The 9,876-nt window shown below is 44.9% G+C and overlaps 1 pseudogene; it reads right to left on the bottom strand.

Annotated features, from left to right (window-relative positions):
* On the bottom strand, positions 1 to 5,222 carry LOC132212680 (procathepsin L-like; annotated as a pseudogene).
* Positions 5,223 to 9,876: the final 4,654 nt, after the last annotated feature.

Genomic DNA, 9,876 nt, shown 5'->3' with positions numbered 1-9,876 from the left:
TTATGTCATGGATGTTTTCCAGTTATTCTTCCTAAATTTATACAAAGACAAATGCTTACCTTCTTTGTAGAATTGAAAGTTATCCTGACCTGCACCCATAGTGACAGAGATGAGCCCACAGTTGCCATTTTCATAAGGAACCTCTCTTGCTTATGAATATTTATGAAGTCAGTGTTATTTGCAGCAGAATTCACAGGCCTACAGCTGCAGACTCCATTCTTTCAAAGTTAAAGGGGAAGATCTTGATTACTACCATTCACTTGCCTGGTAACAGGAGGTCAAGACAGTTTGCAGCTTAATAGTTTTCAAGTCAAGTTTGTTATAAAGTGGAAAACAGTATGGAGTTTCCTCACGAAATTAAAAATGGAACTCCCATTTGATCCAGTAATCCCACTTCTAGGAATATATCCCAAGAAGTCAGAAACACCAATCAGAAAGGACATATGCACCCCTATGTTCATAGCAGCACAATTTACCATAGCTAAGATTTTGAAACAGCTTAAGTGCCCATCAGCAGATGAGTGGATTAAAAACTATGGTACATCTACACAATGGAATACTATGCTGCTGTAAAAAAGAAGGAACTCTTACCATTTGCAACAGCATGGATGTACCTGGTGAACATTATGCTAAGCAAAATAAGCCAAAGAAAGATAAATAGCACATGATCTCACTCATATGTGGAATATAATGAACATAAACTGATGAACAAAAATAGATCCAGAGACATAGAAGCCTCAAATAGACCGTCAAACCTCAGAGGGAAGGCGGGGCGGGGGGGGGGTGTCGGTAAGAGGGTTAAGAAATCAAAGGACTTGTATTCATGAGTATAAGCAAAACCAATGGACACAGACAGTAAGGGGGTGAGGGCATGTGCTGGGGGGTGGGAGTGGCTGGGGAGAGGTCAATGGGGCAAAAGGAGACTATGTAATACTTTAAACAATAAGAAATTATAGAAAGTTTGTTATAAAGCATCTCAGGAGGAGACATGCTAAAGGTTGTTTTGAAATTGAAAAACAAGCTGGTGTGTCTGCTCAGTAAGGCACTACATGTATCTGCTCATAAGATAGATGGAGAAATTTATACTATATATAGAATGGTAACTACATCTCCATGTAACATGGTAACAGAAAAACTATCTTAATCATATTAACGGAGAACTGTGCAAAGCTAATAGAGTTTGCAGAAATGGATTGTTCCCTAAAGTGTTGAATTTCTAAAGTAGAGCTGGAATGATAACAAGCACCTTTTGTCTTTGCCAGATATGGATAGGATTCCTCTGTGTCCAGGCCTTTGTTGTCCTTGACGTACTGGAAGGCATTATCCATTAGGCCACCCCTGCAGCCCTCATTGCCCTGAGCGCGAGAGCAGTCCACCAGCTTCTGCTCACTCAGCAGATGAGTTTGCCAGTTTTCCGGAACATCTGTCCTTCAAGGGCACCAGTTGCACTAAAAGCCCAACAAGAACCACACTCACCCTGAAAACAAAATTCAAAAGCTCACAGTCTACCATGCAAATAGCAAGACTGACAATAGCCCCTGTACCTGAAAATTCTTTTTAAAATAGAAAACTGCATATTGTTATATATTCTACATAAAAAGGCCACACATTCGTTTTCGGCTTTACTCTTGGCGGGACCTGCTGGACACCGTCGTACCTGACTTTTCACAGGAACCACACGGCCTTTCTCTGGCCAATCCACAGCCAGGTGAGGTCCGGATCGCGTCCCCCTTCCGGGTTTCTGGTTTTGAAAGCCATTTACCATCCTCCTGAATTCTTTGTTGGTCTTTAAGGGAAAGGAAATGGAGTGGTGCAAAGCAAGATTATTTTTGCTAACATACTAGGAGAAGAAACACAGAAAGCGCAGCCTCTGATGCCACACGCACCATGCCAGCTACATCTCCCTCAGCTGTGTTCCTGATTGTGCAGTTCAGCCATTTTCATACTCTCCTCGCACACCGCTCTTCTGCACCTTTCTTCATTCTAGAGGCACAGAAATTAGCTACGGTCTTTATTTCCATTTCCAACAGGGATGCACGTCCTATTGAGTCAGGACAGGGCGTCATGAAGTGAAGGCCTCAGGAAGCTACTCTGGGCCATAAACTCCCTACAGCATGGACTCTGTGGGCCTCCAGGTGAGTGTCAAGGCTCAGTTAGTTGATCGGAACTTGTCCCAGGGCAGGTCATACCTACATCAGCGAACCTGGGGGAGGCAAACCTCTTACAGGAATCCCTCCACCCACCTCAGTGGATTAACCCTGAGTGTGACTTAGTCCTGTACTTTTTGGTTAAAATCCCTGGAGGACTGACAACAGTGCAATCTAGGCTATTTATTCTGTTTATTCTGCAGCAAAGGAGGGCGGGTGGGGAGGCAGGGCTCACAGGCAGAGGCGCTCACTGTGTCAGGAAGGGCGCAGCTGGGTTTGGGAAGAATGGGGATGGGATGGCCATGCCCAAAGCACAGACATGGAGGTCCAGGCCCTGGTGCTGGGGTGCCTCCAGGGAAGGCGGGCTCTCCTAGTGCTCCTGTCCTGTCCCCCCAGGCAGGGAGTCTTCCTCCTCCCAGGCCTTTCTCCACGTCCCCAGGAAGGACTCATCTACCGAGAAACGTGGTCTAGTTATGGAGGAGCGGAAGGAAGCAAAATGGCTTTTACCTCCCACTCTGTGCGTCATGAGCCATTATGTCTTCCTCAGTGTCCAACCAGCTGTTCTTGAGATTTCACTCAAGAAACTTACTTTGGAATTTTATTCAGTGATTTTTTTTATTTTGATTACATTTAATGTCAGCATTTAAAAGATATTTTGTGAAAAAGTTTTAAATGGAGGAAAATATATATGCCTGTATTAAATATTAGTGTACGTAATTAAGAATTTAGGAAACAAACACCAGAATTGTACATTTATCACATAAAAGTATGTACTTATTATAGAAAATACATTTAGAAAAAAATTCTTTTTATTTCACATTTCTTCCCACATCAGATTTTTCTATGCATATTTTAATTTTTTTTATAAAAATGGAGTCATAGTTCATGAAGTCTAGCAACTACTTTCTACCTACAATTAAATTGACAAATGTTTTAGAACCACAATGAGATACATTTTTTTAAAATTTTTTATTGTGGGGATAGAGACATAACATAAAAATATTGATTGCCTTGGGAAGAGCTGGCCTCAAGAGGCTACTTTGTACAATAAACTCCCAGCAGGTGGACATCTGCGGGTCCCTCTGGAAGCTTCCGGTGCTATCGACCATGTTGCACAGTCTCTTGTGCATTGCCTTCCCCTGGTTCCATGATGCAGCTTAACCGTCACCAAGTTTTGGAGGCTCCTCATTGCACGTCCTGGGTGTGAGCGGGGTGGCCACACTGGACATTCCCAGGCAGCAGGTCCAAACAGCTATTTGCTCATCGCAGGAGTTCCATGGCCTTCCTCTCCCAAGCCCACAGACCAGGGGGTCTCCACAGCGGCTCTCTCCACTTCCTGTGCTTCTGGCTCTGGGATCAGCACATCTCCTGCCTGGAATTCTGCAGTGACCTTCAAGGAAAAGGAAACAGAGTGTTGAGAAGCAAGAGATGATTTTGCTAATAAACCAGAGAGGACACAAGGAGTCCAGCCATCCATGGCACACTCACCTCACCGGCGGGGGCATTTACTACCGTCTGCAGGCTCAGTGCTTTCCCCCCAACCAAGGTTTTCACTACGCTGCCAATGACTGACTGAAGCACATCTGTGAGTACTCCTTTAAGCTAAAAGCAAAACATATAATATATCATGTTTATCTCTATTTCAAACTCACTCACCTTCCCCAAGGGGATTTGCAGACAGAGAGGAAGAAAAACCGGGACCAGGAAGGGTTTAGAGGTCAGGAGCTGTTCTCCAGCGCCCACACAACAGGATGCGCGCCCTATTGTGTCAGTAATGGGGGTGCGGGGGCATGAAGTTATGGCCTTGGGAAGAGCTGGCCTGAAGAGGCTACTCTCTGCTGTAAACCCCAACAGCATGGACCCCTCCCTTCAGGGTCCCTCTGGACAGTTTCGCATGGTACCTACCACGCCAACTATACTTCTGGGTATGGCGATCAATTTATTTGCTTCTGCATCTAAACTGTGATCAACTGTTGGAGCCGCAGAGGCTATTCCCAAGCAGAGAAGTATCAGGAAGGCTGAAGCATTCATGGTTCAAATCCTAGGGAGAAAAAATAAAGGAGTCTCTGATTAGAGCGATCCTTCTAAAACACCATCATGCTTTCTTCTGAAGAAAGTAGGTGGGATAAAACGATTGAATTCACTCTCCCAAGGACTTACACAAGGACTGTGGAGGAAGGATGAGGATTTGTGTGGAGAAAATCAGTCCAGATGGAGGTATGGGATTCAGTCACTGAAGGAAAAGCAGCCGGAGAAGGACTCTAGGTTTGAAACGTGATGTGCAAAGATCATTTAGGTTGGGAGAAGGTTGTGAGGGTGGCTTATGGGTCAGGATATTGAGGCTCCAAAGAGGAATCGAGTAAAGGCTGGTCCAGGGATTTAGCAACAGTGCCGAGGTGACCCAGGGGAACCTCCCTAACGAGGACTCCTGACCCCAGGTAGGGACAGAGGTCCCAGGAGTTAGGTGGCCACTTCCCACTCCTTCCTGACTACTGTATGGCAGGGTGAGATGTGCCTTCCAACCGCCTCTCCTTGAATTGGAATCTTTCCTAAAGGCCCTTCCAGGGGAAGATGGGCAGGAGGACAGCCAAGGCTCAGCTGTCCCCACCTGGCCTGGGCCACCCATTCTCCCCCTCCTCCCCAACCAGGGAGGTGCTCACCTGGCATGATGGGGCCCAGAGAAACCCTCCCACACCAGCTTCTGCATCCGGACAGGGCCAGGCTCTTCGGAGGCTCAGATCACTGGCCAGGGACAAGGGGCAGGGGAAGCAGGCAGGACCTGGGGGAACGCAGCCCCGCTCCCTGCCCACCCACACTCCTGCCTCTTCCACAGAAGCTGACACAGTCAGGCAGCAGCAGGTCCAGCAGCGGACGGGCTGTGGTCAGGCTGCTGTGTCCCTCCCAGCAATGGAGAGGATCATTCCCACTGGGGACCTAGGATCCTGTCCCCCACGGTGTGGACAGGCTGGTCCTGGGGTGCCTAGCCCAGCCTGGCCTGGCAGAAGCACTCACCTGTGGTGGACGCAGCTGGGAAGGTGCAGTCAGCAGTGGCAGTTCCAAGGGTCTCTGATGCATGGTTGTGGCCCCAAGGCCACCCATTTAAGGATCCTGAGCAGCCTGGCCAGCCCCGCCCCCATCTCTTACCAATGCCTCATTGGCTAGGATAGCCTGTGGGCGGGGCCGCCAAATTCTGGGACTCCAGGTGGTAAGTGACAGAGCTCACCTTGGGGGATGGGAATGGCCAGGGAGAGGTCAATGGGGGGGGGGGGGGGGCGAGGAGACATATGTAATACTTTAAACAATAAAGAATTTAAATTAAAAAAGAAAAAAGCTCACGTGGTCCTAACTGGTCCCTGGGCAGATCCTACCTGTCTTGGTGACACCTGTGGGTGACTAGGTGGGCAGAACCAGGAAAACACTGAGAAGCGTTCCAGGGAGGAACTGGAACCCACATCAATGAATTACCTGCAGTTCATGCCCTGGGCAGGGGGCTCAGGAACAAGAGCTCACAGGGGACCCCAAGTGGCCTTTCAGCAGAACCCTGCTCTTCCTTTCAGCTCCAGGGGTTTTGGTTAAAACCTCAGGAGGGCTGAGAACAGTGCCATCCACCTGGTGGCTCCTGTTTATTCTGCAGCAAAGGAGGGCGGGCGGGGAGGCAGGGCTCACAGGCAGAGGCGCTCACTGTGTCAGGAAGGGCACAGCTGGGTTTGGGAAGAATGGGGATGGGATGGCCATGCCCAAAGCACAGACATGGAGGTCCAGGCCCTGGTGCTGGGGTGCCTCCAGGGAAGGCGGGCTCTCCTAGTGCTCCTGTCCTGTCCCCCCAGGCAGGGAGTCTTCCTCCCTCCCAGGCCTTTCTCCAAGTCCCCAGGAAGGACTCATTTACAGAGAAACGTGGTCTAGTTATGGAGGAGCGGGGGGGGGGGGGGGGGGGGGGGGAGGGAGCAAAACGGCTTTTACCTCCCACTCTGTGCGTCATGAGCCATTATGTCTTCCTCAGTGTCCAACCGGCTTGAGATTTTAAGAAACTTACTTTAGACTTTTATTCAATGATATTTTACTTTGATTTACATTTAATGGCAGCATTTTAATGACATTTGGTGAAAATGTTTTAAATGGAAGAAAGTGTATTTCTATATTACACATTAATTTCTATAGTTAATATTTAGGGAACACAACCCAGAAATGTATGTTTGTTTGTATTCATTACAGAAAATCCCTGTGAGACAATGTTATTCTTCTCTCACGTCCCTTCCCACATCAGTGTTTTCTATGCATATTTTCATTTTTTAAAGTAAAGATGGAGTCACAGTTCATGAAGACTAGTAACTATTTCCTACTTACAATTAGATTGACAGACTTTCTAGAACCTCAATGAGGCACTTAACTTTGTTTTTTACTCTGGTGATATAGACATAACATAAAAACACTGATGCAACCATTTTTAAGCGCACAGTTCAGTGCGTGAAGCTCACTCACAGTGTCCTCAGCTGTCTCCACCATCCATTCAGAACCCGTTCATCTCCCCAAACTGAAGCTCTGTCCCCTTTGAGCAGTAACTCTGCATTCCTCCCTCCCCAGTGCCTGGCAATAAAATAGAAATGTTTTACTTTCTGTCTCTATGATTTGACTACTCTACGTACATCACATTAGTGAAACCATGTAATGTTTTCTTTCATACCTGGCTATTTCACTTAACATAATATCCTCATGTTCATCCATATTTTAGCACAGGTCAGATTTTTCATTTTTTAAAAGTGCATAATATTCTGTGAGTCAATGTATCATGTTTGTTTCTCCAGACCTATGTTCAATTTTGTTACACCCACATGAGGCTACTTTGAATAATGCTGCTGTCCTCATAGCTGCACAAATGTTTGCGTTCCTCCTTTCAATTCTTTGGCTGCAAACCCAGAAGTGGAATGAATTTCTGGGTCTGAACATTCTATGCTTATTTTCTTCTATGATTGCCACAGGGGCTGCAGAATTTTAAATTCTTACCAGCATTGCACAGGTTCCCAATCTGATATAATTTGCAAGAATTTTCTCAAAATCTCTGATCTTCCATTTTATTAAGTAAATAATGTCCTTGGGTGGACATTTAAAAACTTTTAATTAATCATATGAAATCATTTTATTTTTTGATTGCCTATTCTTTTAATGTCTTTTTTTTGCCAAAAATTTCTAATACATTTAATATTTTGATTTTCTTCCTTTGTGTTTTGATTTTATAATTTTAGTTTTTATGCTTTGGTCTTTGATCCATTTTGTGTTAATTTTTGCATAGGTTTGAGGTAAGGGTCTAATTTTATTCTTTTTATTCATTTGATTTTCCAAGCATCATTTGTTGAAAAGATCATCCTATCTTTACTGAATAATTCTGGCAACCCCACACAATTTTTAAAAATCAGTTCATTTGAATTTTATTTTAAAATCATTGAGAATATAGAAGCTCTCCTCTCTCAAGCACAAGTACCTGAATCTCTTAGGTGATAAAAAGGTATGTTGTATTCTAAATCAGTGGAGTTGCATTTCACCATGCATTTCAACCCAATCAGCCATCAGGGTATGTAAGCACGTGTTCTGATATATGGCTTTACAGCTTCCCTGGGGTCACCATGGATAAGATAGTGAAACCTGCTCCTGCAGGAACACCTGCTCTCAGGTAATTGCCTCAGCAGCTTGTGGCAGGTGCTGCTCCAAAGAATGGCATCCCCTTTGGGTTTGAGGAAATGCCAGACCACTTTCCACAGTGGCTCCCCTATTTCACATCCCCCTCAGCACACTATGAGGGGCCTGGTTCCTGCACATCCTCTCTCACCCATGCTACTGTCCATTTTTAAGTTGTGTCCCTGCTACTAGGTAGAAGTGGTATCTCATTTGGATTGGATTTGCATTTCCCTGATGAATGATGATGTTGAATACCTTCACAAGTGCTTAAGCATTTGTGCATGTATCCTTTGGGGAAATATGTGTTCAAATCTTTTGCCCATTTAAAAATGGGGTTATTTGTTCTCTTATTGCTGAGTTTTAAGGGTTCTTTATATATCCTGGATATTATGCATGTATGAGATATATGATTTGCAAATACTTTTTCCCACTCTGCTGTTGCATTTTACCTGTTGGCCATGTTTTCTTTTAAAATCGTGGTAAAATAAACATAACATAAAATTACCACTTAGGCCATGTTAAGTGTACAGTTCAGTGGCATTAGGGACCCTCGCATTTTGTGCACCATCACCGCCATCGAGCGCTAGAATTCTTCTCATCGTGTCAATCTGAAAATATGCACCCAATCAATACGATTCTCCATTTCTCCCTCCCACCAGCCTCTGGCAACCATCACGCCACTTTCTGTGAATATAACAAAACCAGTGGATTGTATCTGTTTATATGGCGAACTTTCTCATATGAGAATCATATCTCAGTTGGAAAAATAAAGAGGGGAACATGTTGAAGTCATTAGAAAATCTATGATGCCTCATAACATTGCTGTAGTCCAGCGGGTTGACTAGCAATTGTCTGCCCCTCTCCTATGATCGATCTCCATGGGAATTCAAGAGAAAAGGAAACAATTTGTGGAGAAGCAGTAAAAACAAGCATGTGGCAAATGTACGTGTTAGTCAAACGTCTCCCCTGGTGATTTCCAAGAGTGCCAGCATGGTAGAATCACATGGTCAGCTATTGCTGTGCTCGCCGCTGTTGAGCACTCTGAAGATGTAGGAGCCACACCCCACAGTCACAGAACCCTTCAGCCAGGGCAACGGAGAACGGCCACCTCTGCATGGAGTTTGATGGTTCTGCCCAAATAATGACAGGGGAGGAAATTAGGACTTGACTGAACTTTCTGTTGATGAAAAATGGGTTCTATGGAAAGTGATCTCACAAGGTGATGTGCTCATAATTCCTAAGTGGGCTGGTCATGGTGGGTAGTCACACCTGAGGTATATACATTTTTATTAAAAGGTTTATCTTTGACTCAAGCAAGCCCTGTCCATTGTTTCCATGCATCTAGATCAGTGGTTCTCAACCTTGGCTGCACATTTAGAATCACCTGGGAATCTTTTTAAAATCCTGATTTCTGGGCCTCATCCTCCGGAAATTCTGTTTCTTTGTTACTAATGTTGTGGGCTCACCCCATAACAAAGAAACAGAATTTCCAGAGGATGAGGCCCAGAAATCAGGATTTTAAAAAGATCCCCAGGTGATTCTAATGTGCAGCCAAGGTTGAGAACCACTGATCTAGATGAACACGACTTGGCAATAAGCTGTAACCAACCTCAGAAGAGTACATCATCTCATTAAGTATCCTGTAATCCAATCCCTGCCTGGCTTTCCCCAACCTTCATGTAATCTCCCTTACATTCCCTTTTTAATGTCAAATGCATAAAAGAAACTGCACAACTGTTATTATCTGGAACATCTGAGATTTCTCCCCACCATATGTTTCCAGTTTGGCTCAAATAAACACCTATGAAAATTATCTACAGCAGCTGGCTTGGCTCAGTGGTTGAGCGTGGAGCTATGAACTGGGAGGTCAGGTTTGATTCCTAGTCAGGGCATATGCCCCAATTGTGGGTTTGATTGCCAGTATGGGGTTTACAGGAGGCAGCTGATCAGTGATTCTGTCTCATCATTGGTGTTTCTATCTCTCTCCCTTTCTCTCTGAAATCAATTAAAAATATTTAGAAATATTATTTATAGGTTTAGATTATTCTTAGGCTGACAT

The sequence above is a fragment of the Myotis daubentonii genome, chromosome 11 (genome assembly GCF_963259705.1).
Source record: "Myotis daubentonii chromosome 11, mMyoDau2.1, whole genome shotgun sequence".
NCBI lineage: Eukaryota > Metazoa > Chordata > Mammalia > Chiroptera > Vespertilionidae > Myotis > Myotis daubentonii.
The sequence above is the reverse complement of the archived record's forward strand: the minus strand, read 5'-3'. Positions and strand labels throughout refer to the sequence as shown.